The 26,474-nt window shown below is 45.6% G+C and overlaps 1 protein-coding gene across 1 annotated transcript in view; it reads right to left on the bottom strand.

Annotated features, from left to right (window-relative positions):
- Positions 1-26,474, bottom strand: part of LMLN (leishmanolysin like peptidase) — a 2,253,233-nt gene that overhangs the window by 2,216,210 nt on the left and 10,549 nt on the right. The gene's annotated exons all lie outside the window — the stretch shown is intronic.

The raw sequence follows: 26,474 nt of genomic DNA, 5'->3' as shown, positions 1-26,474 counted from the left end.
GCCAAGAGAAGTCAGGGGGCTGGAGGGAGGGTATCCAGGACTGCAACAGTGAATACACTCAAACATCTACATTTATGGTAAGTGTACACAACTGTACTATGTTCTTAGTGTTTCACTGTTGCAGTCATCACATTTGGGTTGATTCAAAAAGCTAAGGAAGGGAGGAGGTAGTTAAAGAGCATTAGGGCCAGCTATTAAGCCCTGCAAGACTGCTAATCCAGCTCTGGATTTATAGAAGATAAGCAGGTGGTAATGCTTGGTGAAGGTATGTACAGAGCTCCAGGTAGCAGCTTCCAGGATGTCCCTGGTAGGGACTCCTCTGAGAAATGCTGTAAAGGTAGTTGCAGCCCTGGTGGAATGTGATCTTATCCCCTGTGGGGTAGGTTTTCCATGGTGCTTGTAGCAGAAATGAATGCAATTTGCTATCCATTTGGAAATGGTTTGCTTTGAAATGGCCTTCCCCTCTGCCCCCGCAGCAAAGCTAACTAGCAGCTGGTCAGATTTTTGAGATGCATTAGTCCTGTCCAAATAGAATCTAAATTGTCTATGCACGTCCAGAGAGTGCAATATCCATTCCCCTTTGTTTTGTAGTTTAGGGAAAAAAGTAGGTAAATGAATCAACAGGTTTAGGGCCACACTAGACACCACCTTGGGCATAAAAAAGAAGTTATGTTCTTAGCATAACATTCCATGTGAGTTGTTCATCTCGCCTTTGTTCTTACACATGGGTTTAGAACCGATCCATCGGCTCCAAGTCGGCCGCTTTCCAAGCTCTACATCTCTTAGACGCTCGAGACACAGTCCCTATATCCCATGATGCTCTGCTGCCAAACGCCAGATCTAGTTTGCTGAAAACCAGCAAGAAACACAACTAAGCAACCCAATATAACAAAATAACTATTTACAATTAGTTAAAAGATAACCTGGCTGACAAGAGGATACTAGTAAGATCAAACAGACCACCAGCCATACCCGTTCTTCCATAACATGGAGGGCGAGATGAACAACTCACATGGAACGTTATGGTAAGAACATAACTTCTTTATGTGAAGTTGTTCAATCTCGCCATTTGTTCTTACATGTGGGTAGCGTTCCAAGCACCCTAATCCTGGGCGGCTCACAGGAGTACATTCCTGAGAACGGTGGAACCAAAGGAAGCCTTGTCCCTGGCGGCCCTGTCCACTTTGTAATGAGTAATAAATGTATGAGGTTTGGACCAAGCAGCAGCTACACAAATGGTATCCAAAGGTAAACGAGCTGCGTGAGCTAAGGACATAGAAACAGCCCTGGTAGAATGAGTTTTCACTTCACTTTCTAAAGGTTGATGGGATGAAGAATATGCAAACTTTATACAATCAGAAAGCCATTTGGACAACGTAACTTTGGATACCGAAAGGCCCTTCTTATTGTCTGCATAGGAAACAAATAGTTGATCTGATTTTCTGAATTCTTTTGTTCTGTCCAAATAAAATCACAGTTGTCTGTGAACATCAAGCTTATGCAACATGTGTTCCAATTTATTGGCATGATGCCTGAAAAAAGTGGGAAATTCAATGGACTGGTTCAAGTTTGCTTTCGGGACAGACCTTTGGGAGAAAGGATGGATGTGTTCTTAGAGACACCCTGTCGGGGTGAAAGACCAAATATGGGGGTCTAACAGAGAGTGCTTGAAGCTCAGAAAAGTACAGTTGTGTACACTTACCATAAATGTAGATGTTCAAGTGTATTCACTGTTGCAGTCATTACACTTGGATTATCCTGCTGGCAGGCTACCCTCAGTCAGCCTGAGTTCCAAAGTCTAGGTCCGGCGTTGGTTGCTGTCGCCTCTTCCCTGACGTCAGGGGTATAAAAGATGCAGCCAACGCCATTTTCTTCAGTTTTTCTTGCCCCAGATGTCAGGTGCCCTCAAAAGGGTAGGCTAAAAATATGCCAATAAAACATGCATGCACCAAAATATATGTTATGCCTTCATCTACAAGCAAATACACCACAGAGGTTGTATAGATTAGAGAAGTGCAGATAAGTTCCAGCAAAGATAAGGGGGATAGTGGGTGGGTAACCTGGACTGCAACAGTGAATACACTCGAACATCTACATTTATGGTAGGTACACAACTGTACTATGTTCACTGTGTTTCACTGTTGCAGTCATTACAATTGGGTTGAATCCCAAAGCTAAGGTTGGGAGGCTGGTGCTAAATAGGATTAGGAGAGGCTATCAGGCCCTGCAGAACTGCAGTGTCAAAGCCTGCCCTGGATTTAGAGTACAAAGGTAAATGATGGTGCTTTGTAAAAGTATGCACTGAACTCCAAGTTGCAGCCTCTAAGAAGTCTTTGGTTGGTACTCCTCTGAGGAAGGCTGCTGAAGTGGCTGCTGCTCTGGTTGAATGTGGCCTAATGTCCTTAGGCACTGATTTGCCATGCTGTGAATAGCAGAAATGAATGCAGTGGCCTATCCACTTTGAAATAGACTGTTTCGAGATAGGCTTTCCTTGTGATCCTGCAGCATATGCCACTAGACGTTGTTCAGTCTTTCTGAAAGCTTTGGTTCTGTCCAAGTAGAAGCGTAGCTGCCTGTGAATGTCCAAAGAATGCAGAAGTCTCTCACCCTTATTCTGTGGGTTTGGGTAAAAGGTAGGCAAATGAATTGTTTGGTTAAGGGCCACACTGGACACTATCTTAGGCATAAATGTAGGGTTTGCCCTCAGAGAAACCCTGTCAGGATGGAAAATGATAAAAGGTTCCACAGCCATGAGTGCCTGTAACTCTGAGACTCGTCTAGCAGAGGTTATTGCTAGGAGCAGAGCTGTTTTCCAGGATAAGAATTTTATATCAGCTGCAGAGGCTGACTCAAACGGAGGCAGTGTGAGTTTTTCCAAGACATAGTTGAGGTCCCCTGTAGGTATCGGTGCTCTCCTTGGAGGTCTTATGTTTTTGGCCCCTCTGAGGTACTGCCTTAGTAATGGATGAGAACAAATAGGTGGTTCTGTATTGTAATGAGCTGAAATGGCAGAGGCATGAATTTTAATTGATGAAAAGGAAAGGCCTTTATCCAGCATCTCAGTTAAGTATTGCAAAATCTGAGGAATATTTGGAACAGTCGTGTCAATACCTTGTGCCTGGTTCCAAGCACAGAATCTCTTCCATTTTACTGCATAAGATTTTCTGGTGCTAGCCCTCCTGGCCTCCAAAATAACATCCATCACTGCTTTAGAGAGAGGTGTGCCTTGAATGGCTACATTATCCGCCATGCTGCCAGGTTTAAGGTCCTAAGTTGGCTGTGCAGTATCCGACTGTCTTGTTGGGTCAGTAAGTGAGGAATGTGAGGTAATGTCCAAGCTGGGCATCGAGACAAGCTCTTTAGGATTGGGTACCAGTGCTGGTGGGGCCAGTCTGGGGCAATCAGTATAATTTTGTCTTCTCTTGTCTGACCTTGAGGAGTACCTTGGGGAGGAGAGGCAGAGGAGGAAAGGCATATACTGTAAGGTTTTTCCAGCTGACAGATAGAGCATCCACTTTCCATGCTTGCTTGTGATATGTCCTTGTGCAGAATCCAAGGTTCCATTCCAATCCATTGTGCAGTTGTGAGGGGAGGCAAATAGGTCTATGTCCGGGCATCCCCAGTTCCTTGTTATCATGCTGAAGACTTGTGGATCCAATTTCCACTTATGGGGATCCATTAGGTTTCTGCTTAGTTCGTCTGCCAGAGTATTTATCCTTCCTGGCAGGAATTGTGCTTGCAGATGTACTTGGTAAGTCAGTGCTGTGTCCCACAAGTTCATGGCTAGTCTGCAGAGGGGGTAGGAATGCGTGCCCCCCTGCTTGTTTATGTACCACATGACTGTAGTATTGTCCGTCTTTATCAGTAGTTGTCCTGGATGAAGTAGGCCCTTGAAGGCTGTCAGGGCATTCTACAGCTAGCATCTCTTTTTGATTGATATGTAGATGCATTTGACTTGCGGACCATGTGCCCTGAATACATCTTCCTGCCATGTGGGCCCCCCAGGCATAATCTGATGCGTCCGTTGTTAATGTCTGCCTGGCTGCGGGTAAAGTGAATGGCTGTCTCTTGTTCTGGTGACAAGCTTTCGCCCACCATCGAAACTCCTGCTGCAGGCAGGGAATGAGGGTAATTATTGTTTCCAGGCTGTGGCAATGTTGAGCCCAAACACTTTTTAGGTACCACTGAAGTTTCCTCATATGCAGTCTCGCATATGGAATTAGTAGAATGCTGGATGCCATGAAGCCCAAAGCCTGCAGAATCTTTCTTGCAGATAACTGGGTCTTTGTTGCCAACAGTTTGAAATATGTAGTCAGTTGCCTTTGTTTGTCTGGCGTGAGATAAGCCATCTGGGCAGTTGTATTTAAGCTTGCATCCAGGAATATTATCTCTTGAGAGGGTACTAGTTTTGATTTCTTTTCGTTGACTGTGTACCCTAGGCCTGTTAGAAATCTCTTTACGAACGCCAGATGCTGTAGTAGAATGTCCTTATTCTCTGCTTGAATGAGGCAGTCGTCCAAGTAAGGATATATTTGTATTCCTCTTTGTCTGCAGAATGCAATTACTGGTACCAGGCACTTTGTGAAGACCCTGGGTGCAGTAGATATGCCAAAGGACAGTGCAGAGAATTGGTAGTGCATTGAACCAGCTTTGAATCTGAGGTATCTTCTGCATGTTTGTCTGACTGGGACATGCAGGTATGCCTCTTTTAGGTCTAAAGTCACAAGCCAAGCCTTCTTGCCCAGCATGGGCAGGAGCTGCTGCAGAGTCAACATTTTGAACTTTGGTATATCCAGATATGTGTTTAGAATAGATAGGTCCAGTAATAGTCTCCAGGTCTTGTCCTTTCTTGGTACCAAGAACAGTCTTGAATAATTTTGAATAAAATCCTTGTCCCTGCTCTTGCTCTGGTACTTGTTGAATGGCCCTCATGTCCATGAGAGATAAGACTTGTTTTTGTACCTCTGCCTATTGATGTTTTGGCAGGTCTGGCCAGCTGTTTGTTCTTGGCAGGGTATGGAAGTGAAACTTGTAGCCTTGTGACACTACGTCTAGGACCCATTTGTCCTGTGTTATTATGTGCCAGTTTTGAGAAAAAAGTGCTAGTTTTCCCCCTAAAGGTGCTGCCAGAAGATAAGTGCTTGGTGCAGGCAGGAGGAAGTCATTGGGACCGTTTCCTGTATGTCTGTGATTTGTCTTCTCCACTTTTGGAGGTAGAAGCACCCCATTGTTTAGACCTGTACGAACCTTGGGGCTGGGATCTGCCTCTTGGGCGTCTGTATCTGTCCCTTTGTGGTCTGTCTGACATTGAAAAGGACTAATACTTTGTAGGCCAGTGTCTGCTAAATCTTGGAGGTTGTACCTGTAAAAAATCTTTAACCGTTTGCATAGATTTAGCTTTGTTCTCCATTTTCTTTAACACCAAACAAGGTATCATGCTGTAATGGAACATCTAATAATTTTGCTTTGACATGGTCAAGCAGATTTTGTTCCTTTAACCAAGCATGCCTCCTGATGACAGAACCCGTAACAGTGGCCCTGCAGGAGGCCTCCAAAGAATCAAAAAGCACATTGCAAAGTATGCTTTCCAACTTGCTCAGCTGCATGCAATAAATCCTGCATTTCTTTGTTTTCTGCACATTCAGAATTTATCAACATTTTCTGTTTAAGCAGTGACATAATATATTGCTGATATTTGAGCATATGAAACTGACAATTTAAAGCCCTTATAGCCAAGGTAACAAAGGTGCAAATCTTCTACCCGCATCTGTCCAATGCCCTAGAATCCCTGTCAGAGGGGGTAGGGTTTTTTGCAGTGGATGCCTTGACCCCTTTGGGACCCTGAGAGATAGTTTCTGGGTCAGAAGCAGGGTTTTTGAAAAGGAATTTATGAGAGTCAGGAACCCTGTAGTACCTGTCCGGCTTAACAGGAGCTGGAGGTAAGGAGTCAGAGATCAGACTGGACTCTGAAAATACATCATCTACAATGTCTAATACAGGTGGAATAGCTAGGGGCCTGTGTTGTGGGAGTGAAAGGAAGTCTCTGAGCCTTTTCTTAGATTCTGAATAATCTTGGCTCTCCCAGTGGAAATGTTCCCTCATGGTACGCAAGGTTTCCCCAAAAGAGTAATTCTCAGGAGGAGAGGCTGTAGGGATAGATTCTTCAGCATCAGAATCCTCATAGGGAGGAAGAGAGTATCCCTGATCAGAAGAGGAATCAGATGAAATGGAAACCTGATCTGAAGATTCATATTCTGTCTTGCCTAGGCCTCTTATCAGGAGGGGGAAGGGAACCCCGGATCAAAGTAATTAAGTCTTCGGACATTTTGAGCATCTGTTTTTTGGGCATGGAGGCCTGACCATGAGGCTGTTGTACTTGTTTCTTTGTCTTTAAAGGTGCTTTAGTCTTTGCCTTTGTAGTTGGAGTCGCTTTAATGTACAATTGAATAGGTCTGAAAACACCCTCAGAAGCCGATGCCGCCTCAGCAGTTTCGGACCCATCTGAGGGAATAGTCTCCGAAGGTCCAATACCATGAGCTTCCAGCGGCCTAGGCGACTCCACATGGGAGTCTGTAGCAGCCTGCGGGTCCAAAGTAGCGGGTGTCAGGGGCTGCGAAAACGCCTCACTGAGAACCAGCGACTGGCTTATAGGAAACCTCGTCATCGGTTTTGGACCTCGGATGCCCATCCTTTTCTTTTTCTTTGCGTTTCTTGTGAATTCCGGTAGTCGGAGTACTATCTGACGGTATCGTGTAATTAAATCTTCTGCCAAAATAGTGAAATGCAAAATAGTACCGACACTTAATAGTGCGTTGGTTAAATCTAGCACAAAACCGACAACTAGCAACGTTGTCGTCAGGGCCTAGGCAAGGAATACAGTAAGAATGAAAGTCCTTATGAGGTATTTGCTTCCCACAAGAAATACAATTATTAACTTTTACTGACATCGGTCTGGAGCAAGAAAAAAGTTTTCCCCAACGGGGTACTTAGCTTTTAATGAAGACTTCGGATCTGAAATTCAAACACAAAAATCTCAGGAGTCGGCCGACCGGCACTTGCGAACTGCTTTTGCTTCGGGCACCGCGCGGCAAGAAAGACTGAAGAAAATGGCGTCGGCTGCATCTTTTATACCCCTGGCGCACTGACGTCAGGGAATAGGCGACAGCAACCGACGCCGGACCTAGACTTTGGAACTCAGGCTGACTGAGGGTAGCCTGCCAGCAGGATAACCCAAGTGTAATGACTGCAACAGTGAAACACTAAGAACATCTCTACGCGCAGAAGTAATGGCCACTAAGAAAATTGTCTTCCAAGAAAGGAACTTCATCGGACAAGAAGATGCGGGCTCAAAAGGGGGAAGTATGAGTTGAGACAGCACCAAATTTAGATTCCAGGGAGTAATCAGTTGTCTGATAGGGGGTCGAAGGTGATGAGTCCCTTTCAAAAAGGCTTTACATAATCTGTGGGACATAATGTTAGAACCTCTGCATCCCACATGGAAGTTAGATATGGCAGCCAATTGAACTCCTATAGTAGCGGCTGCCGCTCCACCATGGAAAAGTGAAGTCAAATTCCAGAATGCTATGAATAAGGGTGATAAAGGGATCAATACCATGTTGAGAAGCCCAATGACCAAATAGTTTCCATTTACTGTTATATAGTTTCCTGGTGGAGACTTTATGCGTGGAAACCAGAATATGCTGAACCGAGGGAGACAAATCATGAGACCTGGGCTAGGTTGGGAAGTGGAGCAGCCAAGCTGTCATTTTGAGGGATACAAGAGAGGGATGAAGAACTCCCGATGAATGAGACAGGTGGTCTGGCACTGGGTCCAGAAACCAAGGTTCTTCCACTTGGTATTGTTGAAGGAAGTGGAACCATATCTGCCAAGGCCAAAAGGGGGCTATCAGAATAACAGTCCTTCTCAGGCTTTTAGCTTTCTGTAAAAATTTGGGGATCAGCGGGGATGGAGAAAAGGCATATAGGAGACCCGAGGGCCAATCGTGTACGAGTGCATCCCTTGGGATGTCCCCCGGTGGAGGGTATAGGGCAAAGTAGCTTCTGCATTTGGCATTCATCGGGGATGCAAAAAGGTCGCAGCAAGGCTGGCCTCATTTGCGGAATATCCTTTCTGCCACTCGTTCTTTGAGGGACCACTCGTGAGGCAATAGAATGGCTCTGCTCAATTTGTCCGCTATCACGTTGGATGACCCGGGATGTGCGTTGCTATCAGGAAGCGCCTGGTGGATACAGCCCACTGCCAAATTCTCAGGGCCTCTCGGCATAAGGGGTAAGATCTGGTTCCCCCTTGCTTGTTGATGTACCATACTACCGACATGTTGTCTGTTTGTATTGCAATCGTCTCTTGAGGTAGAGAGTCGTGAAAGTGTTGCAACGCTAGGAACACGCTCTCAACTCCAAGACATTGATGTGCAAACTGGATTCCATCTCTGACCAAGTACCTTGGACAGTTCTTCCCTGACACAGCCCCCCCCCCACCCTATCAGGGAAGCATCCGTGGTCACTATGGCTGTTGGAGTGGGGAGTACAAACGGACAACCTACAGTAACTTGGTGGCTGTTCAACCACCAAAGGAGGTCCTTTTTGCAAGTATTTGTCAGCAGAATCTCATGTGACATTGGAAGTTGTTGATAAGACCACTGTGTGAAGAGTAACCATTGGAGTATCCTCATGTGCATGCGCCCCAGAGGAACTGCTATGAGAGTCGCTGCCATGGTGCCTAACAGCTTCAGAACTTGGAATGCAGGGACTTTCTTTTCTATCAACAAAAGGGATACTTGGTTTCGTAAAGAGATTACTCGTTCTAGAGGCAATCTGACCAGGGCAGTGGTGGTGTCTAGATCTGCTCCTATAAAGGAAATATGCTGCGATGGCGATAAAGCAGATTTTTTGAAATTTAAGGTTATGCCCAACTGGGAGCACAGGCTGATAGTGTAATCCCTGGCATGAATCAGTTGATGCCTGGTGGTGGCGGTGAGGAGCCAGTCGTCGAGATATGGAAACACCCGGAATCCTAAACGTCTCAGGTGAGCCATAACAACTGCCATGCATTTGGTGAACAGTCTGGGGGCTGTGGTGAGACCAAAGGGCAAAGATCGGAATTGATGGTGACTGGCCCCCAGCCGAAAACGCAAGTGATCTCTGGATGGCCTGGCCATTTTTATGTGGTAGTACGCATCCTTGAGATCTATCGAGCACATCCAATCGCCTGTTTCGAGAAATGGGATTATCAACTGAAGCGTGACCATCCGGAACGTTTCCTTTTTGACAAACAAGTTGAGATTGCTGAGGTCTAAGATGGGCTTCCAGTACCCTGTTTTCTTTGGAACTAAAAGAACCTGGAGTAAGTTCCGGATCTTATTTGGTCTGCCGGGACTGGCTGGATGACTCTTTTTTTCCAGCAGCCTCTGAATTTCTACGGCTGCTAGACACCGCAGACTGGGTGGAACATCTGGGATTCTTGTCCGAATGGAAGGGAATTCTGAAAAGGGAATGATGTAGCCTCTGGTGATTATGCTTTTTACCCATGAATCTGATGTAATTCCTAGCCAGGCGTCTGGGTATAAAGCTAAGCAACCCCCAACTGCCTCCAGAGTAGGACGGTCGAGCCTCCTCTCAGGAGCGCTGATAGGGTTTGCCAGGGAACTGCTCCCTGTCACCCTGGTTCTGCGGACCCCCTCTGCCACCTGGGCGGCATCTACTATTATACGCCCTCCTCTGCCCCTGGAGGGGGTTTCACGACATGTGTACTGGAAAGCTCCTTGGGACTTTCGGAACCATATATTTCCACCTCTCTGCCCTTTGGAGTATGGTCTTGTGGGGGTGGAAAAACGGACTCCTACAGCAGTCTTTCCTTCCTGCTCGCACCTAGTGAGTGTCTCCTTGACTTGGGCCCAAACAAGGAAGAGCCATCAAATGGGGTATTCACAAAGGAAGACTTGAAGGCTTCCACAAAAGAGCATAAGTGCATCCAGGATTGTCTCAGCAGAGCTATTGCTGAACCCGCTGCCCGGCTCGATCACTCGGCTGCATAAGAAATGAGCCTCATAGACGAGTTTACAATGGAATTAAGGGTGTTAAGCTGTGCCGTCACTTTCTGGGAGACAGCATCACCTTTGTTGCCCTGTAGAGTATCTCCAAGATCTTTTAGGAGATCTCACTGAAAACGGGTAAAATGGGTTAAATAGTTAAGTGATCTCATTGCAAATGTCGCAGAACTAAAGATGCATTTCCCATATCTGTCCATCATTCTAGAATCTCTATTAGGAGGATGAACAGAAGAAGAGGTGTCTGACATCTCTTTCTTGGTGGCCGCCGCCACCACCATGGCATCAATGGGAACCCCTTTTGTGAAAAAGGACTTATCCCGAGGGCAGTTGATAAATTTGTTGGGCCTCCGAGGGACCTGTTCCATAGAATCAGGAGACTCCCATGCCTTTCGAGCGATCAAGTCCATTAATTCATTGAAAGGTGGAGTAACCCAGGAGGTGGAGGGCTGAGACCCAAAAGCCTTCAGAAGCACCGACTCATCCTCAGTAGGGGTAAGGGACTACCAGTCACCCCTCTGCGTTAGTATTTCAAGGATGTCTGCAAAAGAGACATCCTCAGAGGAGGATCGTGCGGACCCTTCTGATTCCTCCAAGTTGGTGTCTGATGTTAAGGATTCCTGGGGGGAATCTAAATGCCTCCTCTTACACAGTCTTTTCCTAGGAACTTCATCAGTGGGGGCGTCTGGTGAAGTCTCGGTCAAGCAGGGGTCACCCAATGGGATTACCTGAGGCTCTGGGTCTCGAAGCTTAGTGGGAACCTGTGGTGTAGAGATAGAGCGTGGCCCTTTAGGGGAGGAAGAGGAAGGAACCGAAGAAGTGAGGGTCTTGGCAGACATGACCTTCCTCATGGCATTGAAGGCACCGGTTTCCTGCCCCGAGGAGTCCGCCGGTTCCGAAGAAGACGGCAGCCTCCCAGGGGCCGAGACCATGGGCTCCGAACCAGAGGATGGAACTGAGCTCATCTGTGCCAAAGCCCTAAGAGGGAGTCGGAACCAAAGCGTCAGTTCGACTCCCCTCTCGGAACCAGCGAGAGAGTGTCGGCTCCGAGACTCTTCGATCGGAACCGTAGTCTAGGTCGAAGGAGCCGAGAGCACTGGAACAGGCCTCAGCTCCGAGGGTTCCACCACTATCGGATCCTCTCTTTCCGGCTCCGAAGGCTCGACTGGCCTCGGAGGAGGAGCAGAACTCGTGGAAGGAGGGGTCGTAGGCTTCGAAGCCAACTGGGTCGAAGCAGCAAGCAATTTGGCCAGGGTCAGGTTCACCAAAAGTCTCTGTACCACTCGGTCCACATTGATGTCAGAAAGGGCACCGGAAGAACAGGTTGAAGGAGCCAAAGAAGTCACTGACTTAAGGATCGGAGATTTCAAAACCTCCGATACCGGTTCCAACACAATGACTTGGCTCTGAGGTAAGATCTCGGTGCACGGCTCCAAAGGCTGTGGAGCCAGCAACCGAATCTTGCCAGAGGTGCTCGGAGCCAAAGACTTGCGCTCCAAAGACACCTTATATGACTTCGACCCCTTCGAGGACTTGAAGGTCTAGTCAGTCTTATCCAATATATATCCTGGAAGTCCAATTTCAACAGTCCTCTATCTACCAATTTCCTTCTCCTCTCTAATAACACCCTGCCACTGAAGGAATGGCAGACAGAGCAATCCTCCTGTAAATGCAGAGGACCCAAACAATAAACACAAGAACTATGATTATCCGTGATGGACATCTTTTGTCCAGTCACACTTTTTGAAACCAGACTTTTGCTTTTCTGACATTATGAAAAAATTGTTCCAATAACACCACAAAAAACGCTTAGAAGTTCAGATCCCTGAACTGCAATAACTATAGAAAGAAAAACAAATGCTCAATACAGACTGTAAGGGGATAGGGTATTAAATTTGACAGAGCCCTGTCAAGAAGAGTAAATCAAAAAGGCTAAAGGTCTAGGAGTAAACCGCTCCAAACTAAAAACAAAATACTAGCTTAGATTACCTACTCTAAACCACCAAAAAGGAAGGAAAAAGTGAAGCCTCACTAAATATCAGATCCCTGATAGATATTAAAAGTCTAAATATGCAAATATACAATAAAAAAGAATACTGGCCCGAGCTTCTTCAGAGGATCGTGTGATCCGTTGCAGCAAACTAGATCTGGGGTTTGACAGCAGAGCATCATGGGATAGGGACTGTGTCTCGAGCTTCTAAGAGATCTACAGCTTGGAAAGCGGTCGACTCGGAGCCAATGGATCGGCTCCGAACCCACGTGTAAGAACAAACGGCAAGATTGAACAACTTCATATGGAAGGATTAGTCCTGAGGGAAACCCTGTCCACATGGAAGATAATGAAGGGTTCCACGACCATGAGGGCCTGCAATTCAGACACTCTTCTTGCTGAAGTGATGGCTAGAAGTAAAGCTGTTTACCAAGGTTTACCTTTACATCGTCTATCGTAATATGGACGAAATGACTTCTGCGAATATCAAAGTGCGAACGTCTCCAACGTCGAATTGCGAATAAGCGAACGACAAAACCTCTCCTCTTTTTGGCCCATGGTAGCACTGGTGTGGAGGTGTGGCACAGCCAGAAATGCCGAAATTTGACATATTTTCGACACTAAAATTTTTTGCGGTTTTGGTTCGCTTAAATGAGTCAATTAAGTGGCCGGTTGACGAAGTGTGATCGACGACATACAGGTAAACCATTTTCCAAGAAAGGAATTTCAACTCTGCAGCTGGCACAAAGGGGGGGAAGAGTGAGCTTTTCCTCTCCTGCGGGGGGGGGGGGGGTCCTTAAATATTTGGCCCCTCTAAGGAATTGTTTTAGCAAGGGGTGAGAGAAGAGTGGTGGCTCAGTATTATAATGTGCTGAAATGGCAGAGGCATGAATCTTAATTGATGAGAAGGATAGGCCCTTGTGGAGCATTTCTGTTACGTAGTCTAGAATATGAGGTAAGATGGGTACCGTTGTACCCATCCTTTGAGTCTGGCTCCAGGAACAGTATCTTTTCCAGTTTTCAGCATAGGATTTTCTGGTACTAGGGCTCCTTGCCTCAAGAATGACATCCCGCACCTGCTTACTGAGGGATGCTAGAGGAGAGCTCATGGAATTAGCCAGGTTCAGGGTTTGAAGCGGAGGGTGGAGAATCTGGCCCGCCTTCTGGGACAGCAGGGAAGGGGTCTAAGGCAGGTGCCATGGTTGTAGCAGTGTCAGACTGCACAAGAGGGGGTACCAGTGCTGGCGTGGCCAGTCTGGTGCAATCAGTATTGTCCTTGGCTTGTCCTGTTTGATCTTTAGTAGAACCTTCGAGAGGAGAGGCAGAGGGGAAAGGCATAAACCGAGAGGCTTTCCCAGGTAAAAGACAGGACATCCACTTTCCAAGACTGACTGTGGGAAGTTCTGGTGCAGAATTTGTTCAATTGTTAGTTCTAAGGGGAGGCAAACAGGTCTACCTCTGGTGTCCCCCATTTGTTCCTCAAGAGGTTTGAATATTTTGGGTTCTAGTTTCCATTTGTGTGGGTCCATGAGATTTCTGCTTAAGTCGTCTGCCAGGGAATTTCGTTTGCCTGGCAGAAATTGAGCTTGTAGGTGCACTTGGTGCCTCAATGCTGTGCTCCACAGAGCCATGGCTAGTCTACAGAGAGGGTAGGAGTGGGTTCCCCCCTGCTTGTTTATGTACCACATAACTGTGGTTTTGTCTGTCTTTACCAATAGTTGCCCTGGAAGAATAAGGTCTTTGAAGGCTGTCAGAGCATTTTGCACAGCTAATATTTCTTTTTGATTGATATCCAGGTGCATCTGTCTCAGGTTCCATTTGCCCTGAATGCACTGCCCTGTCATGTGAGCCCCCTATGCCTAGTCTGATCCATCTGTTGTTAGGGTTTGGGTCGCAGGGGTAGAGTGAAAGGGAGTCCCTTGTTGTGGTAGCTGACCTCTGCCCACCAAAGGAACTCTGTCCTTAGACAAGGAATGATAGGAATCATTGTTTCCAGGTCTGGAGAATGTTGATACCATAGACTTTTCAGATACCACTGGAGTTTCCTCATATGCAGTCTTGCATATGGAATTAGCAGAATGCAAGAGGCCATGAACCCCAGAGCTTGCAATATTTTCCTTGCATTTAGCTGGGTTTTTGTGGCCAATAGTATGAAGTCGGTTGTCAAATAAACTTGTTTCTCCAGAGTGAGGAATGCCATCTGGGAAGTTGTGTTCAAGCTTGCTCCCAGGAATATAATCTGGTGGCAGGGTACTAGGTGAGATTTCTTTTCACTGATGGTGTACCCCAGTGAGATTAGAAGTTTCTTTACAAATGCCAGGTGTTGTAATAGCAAGTCCTGGCTCTCTGCCTGAATCAGACAATCGTACAAGTATGGGTAAATTTGAATATTTCTCTGCCTGCAAAATGCAATAGCTGGAGCTAGACACTTTGTGAACACCCAGGGCGCAGTAGATAAGCCAAAGGGAAGTGCAGAGAAGTGAAAGTGCATGGAGCCTGCCCTGAAACGTAGATCTTGTCTGCAGGATTCTCTTATTGGGATGTGCAGGTAAACTTCCTTTAAGTCTACGGTTGCCAGCCAGGCATCCATAGCTAGCATATGAAAAAGTTGTTGAAAAGTTATCATTTTGAATTTTGGAACCACCTGAAAGGTGTTGAGAATACTGAGGTCCAAGATAGGACGCCAGGAGTTTTCTTTTCTGGGTACCAGATAAAGTCTTGAATAAAAACCTTGTCCCATTAGTTCTGCTGGGACAGGTTGAATAGCCCTGATACTGAGAGGAGAGAGAACCAGCTATTGGGCCTCTGCCCACTGATTTGGGGGGAGGTCTGGCCAACCATTTGGGGTTGGTAGTGTGTGGAATAGGAATCTGTATCCTCGGGAAACTATGTTCAAAATCCATTTGTCCTGGGTAATGAATTCCCAGTTTTTTGCATGCAGGGCGAGCTTTCCTCCTAAGGGAGCAAGTAGTTGAGCAGAGTTTGGAAGGGTTCAGGTTAAGTCATTTCCCCATTTTTCCATAGGGGGATGGCTTACTACGCCCTGCTTTGGAAGTGGAAGCCCCCCACTGCTTAGATCTGTGTGCAGCCTGAGACTGAAGTCTTGGTGGTCTGCTGTTCCTGGGTTTGAACTGAGAAGGCCTGGAAGGGACTGGAAAGGACCAGTTCTTTGAAGGCCAATGCCTAGTGAGTCTGGGAGGCTGTGCTTGTAGAAAATCTTTAACAGTTTGCACAGATTTAGTTTTTTCCTCCATTCTTTTGAGGACGACTTCTGCTTTGTTGCCAAAAAGGCTGTCTTGGTTTAAGGGTGCATCCAGTAATTTAGCTTTAACATGATCTGGCAAGTTTTGTTCCTTAAACCAAGCATGCCTTCTAAGTACAGACCCAGTGACCCAGTGAAAGCATCAAAACCACATTGCAAAGTATGTTTATCAACTTGTTCTGCAGAATGCATTAAATCTTGCAAGTCTTTGTGCTCAGCACAGTCAGGAATCAACATCATTTTCTGTTTAAGTAGTCCCATAATATGTTGCTGATACTTTAACATATGAAACTGGCAATTTAAAGCCCTAATGACCAAAGTAGCAGAAGTGTATACCTTCTTACCCGCCCCATCTGTCTAAGGCTCTACAATCTCTATCAGAAGGGGTAGGATTTTTGGCCGCAGTAGCCTTAATGCCTTTTGGTCCTTGGGAAATGGTCTCTGGATCCGCAGAAGGATCCTTGAAGCGGAATTGTGAGTCAGGTACTCTGTAGTACCTGTCAGGTTTTCTGGGAGCTGGAATTAAAGTGTAAGGCTAGATTCCAAGAAAGTATTATCTACAATGTCCAGAACAGGAGGGATAGCTAAAGGCCTGTGTTGAGCTAGTAGTAAGAATTCCCTTTTTGGACACGGAGCAATCCCGGCTTTCCCAGCAGAAATGCTCCCTATGAGTATGCAAGGTTTCACCGAAAGAAAAATCTTCTGGAGGGGAAGCAGAGGGAATGGAATCCTCTGCATCAGAATCCTCATAAATAGATAAGGGCAAATCCTGGTAATCAGAAGGAGCAGAAATATCAGATTCCTGATCAGAAGAATCAGGAAGGAAAATCAGTTCTAGGTCTCTTAGAGGGGGAAGGCTGGCTTCCCCTAATTAATGAATTAAGGTAATAAGGTCTTCAGCCATTCTAAGCATTTGTTTTTGAGGCATATGGGCCTGAGTCAGCGGTTTGGTCGCAGGTTTTCTAGGCGTAGTGAGAGATTTAGGACTGAGGAATTCAGTACTTCTAGTTGGAAACAATGCTGTCGGTTTAATATGAAATGCTGTCGGTTTAATATGAAATTCTGTAGGCCTCAATACACCCTCAGAAGCCGGTGCCTGCACAGCGGCTCCGGACCCATCCAAGGTAGAGACATAGTACAGTTTTGTACCTACCATAAATGTAGATGTCCGAACTGGATAGCATCTGCAGTCATAACAACTGGGTTGTCCTGTCGTCAGGCAGCCCTTCGGTCGGCCGGATTCCAAAGTCCGGGTCCGGCTTCGGCTGATGTCGCACTTCACCCGACGTCATCTCTGTTGGTCTTCGGGTATAAAGGCATCAGCCGACGCCATTTTCCTCAGTGTTTCTTGCCCCAGATGCCAGTTGCCCTCTTGGAAGGCTAAATTTTGGGTAAATGCCAATGTTTCCAAAAAGATAGAAGGCAAACACAAAAAATAAGCATGTATGTACATATATACAAACAAATACACCACAAGAGACTCCCCCCCCGCCAGCTAGCTATTAGGAGGGTAAATACCCTAGGAGTACCACAGAGGGGAAGGAGGGTAATCCTGACTGCAGATGCTATCCAGTTCGGACATCTACATTTATGGTAGGTACAAAACTGTACTATGTCCTTCATGGATGCATCTGCAGTCATAACAACTGGGTAGAATACCATAGCCAACTAGGGGAGGAGGAAGAATAGATTATGGTCTGGTTAGGATCCCTTGCAGTACAGCAGTGGCAAACCCTGCTCGGGATCTGGAATACAGAGGTAAATTATAATGCTTGGCAAATGTATGCACGGAGGTCCAAGTAGCCGCCACAATAATGTCCTTGGTTGCCACTCCTCGTAAGAAGGCTGTGGTAGTGGCTGTTGCCCTTGTAGAATGAGGCCTTATGTTCTGTGGAATTGGTTTTCCATGAAAGGAGTAACAGAATCGTATGCAATTTCCTATCCATTTGGAGATTGTCTGTTTGAAATCGCTTTTCCTTCCCTTCCTGTTGCATAGGCTACAAACAGCTGGTCAGTTTTTCTGTTACTTTTGTTCTGTCCAGGTAGTAGCGTAGCTGTCTATGTACATCCAAGGTATGCAGCATTCTTTCCCCTCTGTTTTGTGGGTTTGGGAAGAAGGTAGGAAGGTGGATTGCCTGGTTTAAAGACACTCTGGATACCACCTTAGGCATAAATGTAGGATTAGTCCTCATGGACACTCTATCTTGGTGGAAGATTAGGAAGGGTTGTACTGCCATTAGGGCCTGAAGTTCAGAAACCATTCTTGCTGAGGTTATTGCCAGTAGGAAAGCAGTTTTCCACGATAGATGCTGCAGGTCTGCTGTTGCTGCTGGTTCGAAAGGTGCGAGTGTCAACTTTTCCAGCACAAAGTTCAAATCCCAAGCTGGCAATGGTGGTTTCCTAGGAGGTTTTACATTCTTGATCCCTCTGAGGAACTGCCTGAGTAAAGGATGTGAAAAGACAGGTGGATCAAAGCTGTATTCTGCTGAAATAGCTGATGCATGTATCTTGATGGAGGAATAGGACAGGCCTGTATGTAGAAGCTCTGCCAAATACTCCAGAATGTTAGCAATGTCTATATTGGACACATCTTTTCCTCTTTCAGCACTCCAAATGACAAACCTTTTCCATTTTCCTGCATAGTTCCTTCTTGTTGAAGGTCTGCGGGCTTCAAGGATAATGTCTTTAACCCTTTGGGAAAGCTCTGGATTAGTTGCTGCTATGTGATGTTCCATGCAGTCAGTTGCAAAGTTTTTAGGTTTGGATGCATGATGCTGTAGTTGTTCTGGGTTAACATCAAAGGCATCAGGGTATTGGCCATATTTTGTCCCGAGACATGCTCCTCAGCAATGGGTACCAGTGTTGTCTTGGCCCGCTTGGAGCTATCAGGGTTATCCTTGGACGTTCCTCCTTGATTTTTAGTAATACCTTGTGTATCAAGGGAAGAGGTGGGAATGCATATGCTGTCAGACCTTTCCAGCTGAAGGAGAGCGAGTCCACTTTCCATGCAAGTGGGTGGAACGTCCTTGTGCAGAATTTTTGAGCTGGTGATTGAGAGGGAAGCGAATAGATCTATCTGTGGCATTCCCCATTTCTTTGAGATGGCCTTGAAGATGTCCGGTGTAGCATCCATTCGTGAGCATCCGAGGTGGTTCTGCTTAACATGTCTGCTAGAGTATTCTCCTTTCCTGGTACGAACATTGCCTGTAACTGGATGTTGTAGCTGAGCCAGGTTCCAAAGGTCCAAAGTCATTCTGCATAGGGGTATGAATGAGTGCCTCCCTGTTTGTTGATGTACCACATGACTGTGGTGTTGTCTGTCCTTATCATCAAATGTCCTGCTTTGAGGAATGGTCTGAATTTTTGGATTGCCAGCTTTACTGCCAGCATTTCTTTTAGGTTGATGTGCAAATGGAGCTGGTCCTGTGTCCACAATCCTTGTATGCATTTGTCCAGCATGTGAGCCCCCCATCCTAGGTCTGAGGCGTCTGTTGTGATGGTTTGGCTTGCTTGATAGTTGTGGAAAGGTAGGCCTGGATTTGACTGGCATGCTTGAGCCCACCATAGGAACTCCTGTTTTAGGCATGGGATTAGAGGAATTTCTGCTTCTAGGCTGTGCCTGTGTTGGGACCATAAATTCTTTAGGTACCACTGTAGTTTTCTCATATGTAGTCTGGCATGTGGAACCAAGATTATGCAGGATGCCATGAAGCCCAAGGCCTGTAGAACTTTTCTTGCTGTTAGCTTGTTCTGTTTTGTTAGTGCCAAGAAGTAAAGAGGGAGTTCTTTTGTTTTTCTGCAGTTAGGAATGCCATTTGTTTTACTGTGTCCAGTTCAGCCCAAGAATGTCCTTGTTTGGGATGGTATCAGCCTTGACTTTTGTAAATTGACTGTGTATCCCAGTGCTTGTAGCAAGTAAATGACCCTTTGTAAATCTGTTGTCAGCTTGCTTTTGTTGTCCCCCTGTAGCAGACAGTCGTCCAGGTATGGGTAAATTTGGATTCCCTGTAGTCTGCAGTGAGCGATTACTGATGCCAGGCATTTTGTGAATACTCTGGGCGCAGTAGATAAGCCAAAGGGCAATGCTGAGAATTGATAGTGCTCTGATCCTGCAAGAAATCTGAGGTATCTTCTGCAGATTGGTCGTATGGGGACGTGCAGGTATGCCTCCTTGAGATCTAGAGTTACCAGCCAGCACTCCTTGCCCAGCATGGGAAGAAGTTGCTGGAGGGTCAGCATTTTGAATTTTGGGACAATGATGTATGTATTTAAGATGGACAGGTCGAGAATAGGTCTCCAGCTTTTTCCTTTCTTGGAACTAGGAATAGTCTGGAGTAGAATCCTTTTCCTTGTTCTGTTATTGGCACTTTTCCACAGCTCTCATCTTTGTTAGTTGCATTATCTGCTGTAGAGCTTCTGTTTTTGATTTGGAGGCAGGTTTGGCATTCCTCTTTGACTGGTAAAGTGTGGAAGTGGAACCGGTATCCTTGGTCTATGGTTTGCAGAATCCACTTGTCTTTTGTGATATAGTGCCAGTTTTTCGAAAATAAGGTTAATTTTCCGCCTAATGGTGCTGCTATTTGTTCCCTGGTAGGCGGAGTTAGAAACAAGTCACTGTGCTGTTGTAGTGGCAGTGGCTGTGTCTGTGCCTCTGTTATTACCTTGCCACTGTCGTCCTCTGTACGCACCCCTCTGGATTGATTTCTGCCTCTGGGACGTCTATTCCTGCCCCTTTGGGATCTTGTGGAGTCAGGAAAGGACCAATTTTTGGCAGGCCAGTTCCTGCTAAACCTTGGGGTTGAACCTGCAAGAAATCTTTAACTGTTTGTGCAGATTTTGCCTTTTCTTCCATTTTCTTCATTACCTGCTGGGCAGGTGTACCAAACAAACTGGCCTTATCCATAGGTGCATCTAATAACTTAGCTTTAACATGATCCGGTAAGACCTGTTCCTTCAGCCATGCATGTCTTCTTATCACTGTGCCAGTCATGGCTGATCTAAATGAAGCCTCCAGTGCATCATAGCCACATTTTAAGGAATGGTTACTAACCTGTTGTATGTTATTTACCATTTCTAATATATATTTCTTATCTATAGAGTCATCAGAGGATAGCTTTTTAGTTAACTGATCAAGCATAAACTCTTGGTATTGTATCATGTGAAACTGACAATTTAAAGCTCTAGCTGAGAGAGTAGCAGAGGTGTAAACCTTTTGCCCCATCTGTCTAAAGACCTGGCTTCCCTTTGAGAAGGAATAGGGTTTTTGCTGTGGTCGAGGCTGCTGCCTTAGGCCCCTGGGATATGGTTTCGGGTCTGCAAGTGGGGCCTTGTATAAGTGGTGATGAGTGTCTGGAACCCTGTAAAATCTGTCTGGTTTGACAGGGGCTGGAGGTAAGGAATCTGGTGCAGTGCAGACATCATTAAATGCATCGTCCACAACAGAGAGGACAGGAGGTATAGCTAAAGGCCTGTGTTGTGGTAGGTGCAGAAAAGTCCTAAGTCTTTTTCTGGAATCTGAGAAATCCTGTTCCTGCCATTGGAATTGTTCTCACATGGCATGTAAGGTTTCCCCAAAGGAGAATTCTTCTGGTGGAGAAGCAGCTGGAATGGATTCTTCAGCATCTGAGTCTTCATAATTGGAGAAAAGAGCCTCTGGCTGGTCTGTAATATCAGAGTCCTCCGCGGAATCATCAGAGGACACAGGCTCGGGGGGCTCTGCTCTAGGTCTCTTTTCTGGGGGCTGAGAGGCCCTGTCTGGGTGAGATTGAGATCCCCTAATTAAGGATACTAAATCCTCTGCCAGAGTAAGCATTTGTGAACTAGAAGTGGGCCTAGTAGAGGGGGGCTTAACAGGCACTGATTTAGTAGATTTGGCTGCTTTAGCCCTGGCAAAGGCCTTAATAGACATGGCTGCAGGAGGCCTAGCAGCACCACGTGCTGGGGTAGAGACATCCAAAGGGATGGTGTCTGATAAGTCACTAGTAACCACTGTAGGTAAGATTTCTGAGGCCGTTTCAAGTAAGGTAGCAGGAGCCTCAGTAGTAGTCATTGATTCAGCTGTGCTTTGATCAGTTTTCTCGGTTTCGGCCGAAACCGAGACACTCGCGGTTTGCTTAACCATGGTTTCGGCCGAAACCGCGGACCGCGAGTGAAGGTCTTTTTCTTTGCGGTTTTTAACAATCTGGGTAGTCGGAGGATCCGACGGCATAATGTACGCAAAATCTGAGCCGAAAAACTGTTCAGCAAACTCTGACCGACACCTAAGCGTTCGTCGGTTGAATGAGGCACAGGCTGAACAGGCTTCTACGTCGTGGTCTGGGCCTAAACAAGGCAAACAGTAAGAGTGGAAATCTTTATGAGGTATTTGTTTCCCACAAGTTAAACAGTTATTGACTTTTTCTGACATCGGCTGAGGCAAGAAAGAGTCCCCAACGGGGTACTTAGCTTTTAGAAGTCTTCGAAGTAGTATTCGGAAGTAGTAATCTCTGGATCTGACCGACCGGCACTTGCGAACAGCTTCTGCTTCGGGCGCCACGCGGCAAGAAAGACTGAGGAAAATGGCGTCGGCTGATGCCTTTATACCCGAAGACCAACAGAGATGACGTCGGGTGAAGTGCGACATCAGCCGAAGCCGGACCCGGACTTTGGAATCCGGCCGACCGAAGGGCTGCCTGACGACAGGACAACCCAGTTGTTATGACTGCAGATGCATCCATGAAGGACATCTGCAGGTTCCATAGTCGAAGAAGCATCTCGTGGCATACCGGACTCTGAATGGGTCTCAGTAGAGGCCTGCGAATCTGTAGTAGTGGGTATCAGGGGCCGTGAAAGCGCCTCACTGAGTACCAGCGGACTGGCAACTAGCTTAATGGAAGCATCGTCGGCAGTTTTGGACCTATGCGGTCTGTGTCTGTCTTTATCCTTACATTTTTTCAGAAGATCGGTAGTCGGATGGCTTAACGAAGCGATTTCAGAGTACGGATATCGAGAATAAAAGTATTTAGCTACAAAAACAGCCTGATGACGAATAGCTCAGGTGTCTAACAAGGCACAAAAACGACAGTGAGGGACGTCGTGATCTGGGCCTAAAAAGGTGGTGCAGTAAGAATGAAAATCTCTATAAGGTATTTGCTTTCCACAGGCAAGACAATTGTTAATTTTTTCTGACATCGGTTAGAGCAAGAAAAAAGGATCCCCAAACAGGGTACTTATCTTTTTTGAAGACTTCGGGTCTGAAACGCGAAAACAAAAATTTCAGGAGTTGGATGACTGGCACTTGCAAACTGCTTCTGCTTTGGGCACCGCATGGCAAGAAAACTGATGTAATGGCGTTGGCTGCATGTTTTATACCCCTGACGACCAGACGTCATGGAAGAAGTGACAGCATCCGCCGCAGAAATCCGAAGACTCTGGTATTCAGGCCGGCTGAGGGCTACCTGCAGGCAGACAATCCAAATGTGATGACTGCAACAGTGAAACACGAACAACATCAAGGTACAGTTGATAACATCATAAGAGTTTGTCTCCCAGCAGATGTCAGAATAAGTAAAACTATCTTTGAGGTTAATAACCTTAATTCAGTCTCATGAGCTGGTTCAAATGGCGACAGAGTAAGCTTCTCAAGCACAAACTTCAGTTTCTGAAGAGAACAACCTGCTTCCTAGGTGGAGGAGTATGTAACACCCCTTTCAAAAACTGTTTAACATGAGCATTATTAGAAAAGGGGGAACCCAATCACAGACTAGCAGAAATGGCTGACAAATGTACCATAATAGAGGAAAACAAAAGGCAATTGGACAGTTGTTTACATAAATAATCAAGAAGCAGAACAATCCAAGCCTGAAGAGTATAAAGATTTTTTGAATAACACCAACTAGAAAATATTTTCCACTTATCCATAAATGACTTTCTAGTACCATGTTTTCTTACCTCTGTTAGTACCTACTGGGTGTCCTTGGGGGAAAAAAAAGTGCCAAAAAGGCATTAACATTCTATCATCCACGCAGTAAGCAGAACAGTTTCTAGATTGTGGTCTCTTTAGCTTTGTTTGGAAAGGTGGCAAACAGATCTACCTGAAGTGCTTCCACAGATGGATCAATTCCCAGAAGACTTGAGGACAAAGTTTCCAATTGTGGGGAGTATGACCTGACTGTGCTGAGCCTGTCTGCAACCAAAATTTGTTCCAACAGAATGTATAAAGCCTAAACAACAGCAAGTCTGCAAAGGGGTGTAAGATCAGGCACCCCCCCATTTATGTACCACATGCCTGTGGTGTTGTCTGTGTATACCTGCAGAGGTCCTGTGAACCAGAGATAATTTATTTATATGTATTTGTTGACCAGGATACAGCACTGATCTCCATAAACCTTTCTCACACTCAGCCCAGGAGCACTGTCTGGTTAACAGACTTGCTCAGAGTCACACAGGCAGCAGAGGCTGAGGAAATCAAATTCTGGACCACTGTACCACAAGAAACAGCTCATCAACAGTTCCTTAATCCTCTGTGCAAAATGTCAGGCAGTCCTTCAAAGCACTGATAACTGCAAACATCTCTGATATTTATACATTTCTTTCTGGTTACAGGATCCCACAGAGCTTGTACCTTTATCCCTTTTAAGACTGCTCCTCACTCCAACTCTAAAGCATCTGTGGTGACTGACTGACTGGGCTTGAAAGGAAGAATGTAAGAGCTGGATTGCAAGCAATCTGGTCCACCTACCATAAAGTCTCCCATTTACAAATCCCACAACCAGGATCTGAAAGGACAAAGGGCGTAGATGCTGAGTCCAGAATGATATGTGGTACCATTGTATTTTCCTCAGGTGTAGTCTGGCCAGGTTAAAAATGAAAATTATCGAAGCCATGTACTACAGAATCCTGAGAAATTCCCTTGCAGATGCATGGTTTTGACTGGAGAAACTCAAGAAACACTGATGAAACAAGTCTAAATTGGTGAACGGAAGAAATGTTCTTCACAAAGCAGAGTCCAACAAACATCCCAAGGAAATCATTCTGTGAGAAAGGAAGAGTGAAGATTTCTGAAAATTTATTTGAAAACCCAGACGAATTTGAAGTTCCTGAACCACCGATAAAGACTTTTGACAGATGAAAAAAATTCAGCAAAGAAAACACAATCAATCAAATATGGAAAAAATGCAAATGGACTGAAGTCTGCAGTAAGCAACGAATGGAGATAGGTATTTTGTGAATACTTTCAGTGCTGTGGACAATCTAAAGGATACAACAGGGAACTAGTAATGCAAGCCAGATACAGCAAATCTTAAGAAATCCATAAAATTCTCTGCAATGGGGATGTGATGATTAGCTATCATGTTAAATCTGGTTCTAAAGGAAGCCTAAGTGGGATTCAGAAGTACAGGAGATTGAAGAGGTATCTTGAACTTCTGAATCTTGACAAAAAGGGTTTAGAAAAGAAAAAGATTCAGTACAAGCCTCCAAATTCTTTTGTTTAGAAACTACAAAACATCTTGAATACAAACCTTTGCCTATGAAACTAGGGACACAGGTCGGGCTCCCCGAGACATCATGTGTTGCAGGATGAGAGGAAACAGACATTTAATTCCAAGGGCAAAAAAGGAATCCCTCAGAATGGGGAGAGGGACTCTCCACTGCCAAGTGTACCCACAATGGATTACCTTCAGTTCTCAGCTGTCGAAGGAAATCTAATACCACAAGGAGAGGTGAGAAGTCTTAGACTCAGGCTAACAGGATGAAAGGGAGGGTAAAGGCTTGAACAGGAGGACAGCCATGCTGACTGAGAGGATGAAAAGATGGATAGTCATGTTGACTGAGAGGACTGATTATTAGAAGCGTTTCCTTTCTTTTCAGAGCCTCCTCTCCACTGCAAATTAAAAACCTGTTTTGTAGGCATACTGCTGATTAAACTACTTACTGGAGAAAGAAGTTGAAGAAAAGGAGAAATTACTATTTATTCAGAAAAAAGAAGGGTAAAATCTGAGACTTTCCTTGATCCAGTTTCTCCTTTCATCACAGCTTTTAAGTACTTCAATTACAGAAGGGCCAAACAGAATCTGTTTATCTAAAGAATTTAAAATCTCAGCTTTATCATCATCAGAAGATTTTGAGAACAAAGCCAAGTAAATCTCAACACTGATAGAGATGCTGCAACTCTTAAGGAAGAATCAGCAGCATCATAAGCATACTTTAAAACGTGCTTTGTTACCTGATAATAGGAAGTTATGTTCTTACCATAACGTTCCATGTTAGTTGTCTTCTTCTCGCCTTCTTTCTTGCTGGATGGGTTTGGAGCCGATCCTCGGCTCCGACTCGGCCTATACTATAGCTCGAGAGCTATTTTTACCGGCTCGAGGCAGCCCTATAACCCACAATACCATCCGCTAACTCCCCAGATCTCGTTTGGAAGCTAAGACATAGTATAAATATAATATCATAATCCTCATTTGCAAGTACGGGCTCCCTGCTAGTAACATTAAGGATACTGGGAAACTGTAACATGTTATATCTCCAGAAATGGAAGGACTCAGAGACCTGAAGTCTATCCAGGCTAGGGGGGCAGGAGGGAGGGACGCAAGAAAGAAGGCGAGAAGAAGAAGAACATAACTTCTTAATGTTAAGTTGTCATTCTCGCCTTCATTCTTGCTGGATGGGACAGCGTCCCTAGCATCTTGGTCCTGGGTGTTTCAGTGGAACAGACTCCTGAGTACGGTGGAACCAAAGGCAGCCCTATTTCTGGAGGCTATATCAAGTTTGTAATGGGCAATAAAGGTATGTTTGGAAGCCCATGTAGCTGCTGCACATATGGCATCTAGTGGTAACCTTGCTTGAAATGCCGTTGATGTTGATAGTGCCCTGGTTGAATGAGCCTTAGGCCTAGATGGAAGTTGCCTGTGTCTCAACTCATAGACAAAGGTAATAATAGATGTCAACCATCTGGAAAGAGTAACCTTCGATACCGGAAGCCCTTTCTTTCCTGCAGCATAAGAGAGAAAGAGCTGGTCTGACTTTCTGAGTTGTTTTGTCCTGTCTAGATAATACCGTAATTGGCGATGAACATCTAATGAATGTAATTTCTGTTCAGCCCTGTTGGCATAGTCTGGGAAGAAGACAGGCAAGTCAATGGAGTGGTTTAGATTTGCTTCCGAGGACACTTTCG

This window comes from Protopterus annectens, chromosome 6.part0 (genome assembly GCF_019279795.1).
Source record: "Protopterus annectens isolate FY-2018-M chromosome 6.part0, PAN1.0, whole genome shotgun sequence".
Lineage (NCBI taxonomy): Eukaryota > Metazoa > Chordata > Ceratodontiformes > Protopteridae > Protopterus > Protopterus annectens.
This window is presented reverse-complemented; position numbering and strand designations above follow the sequence as displayed.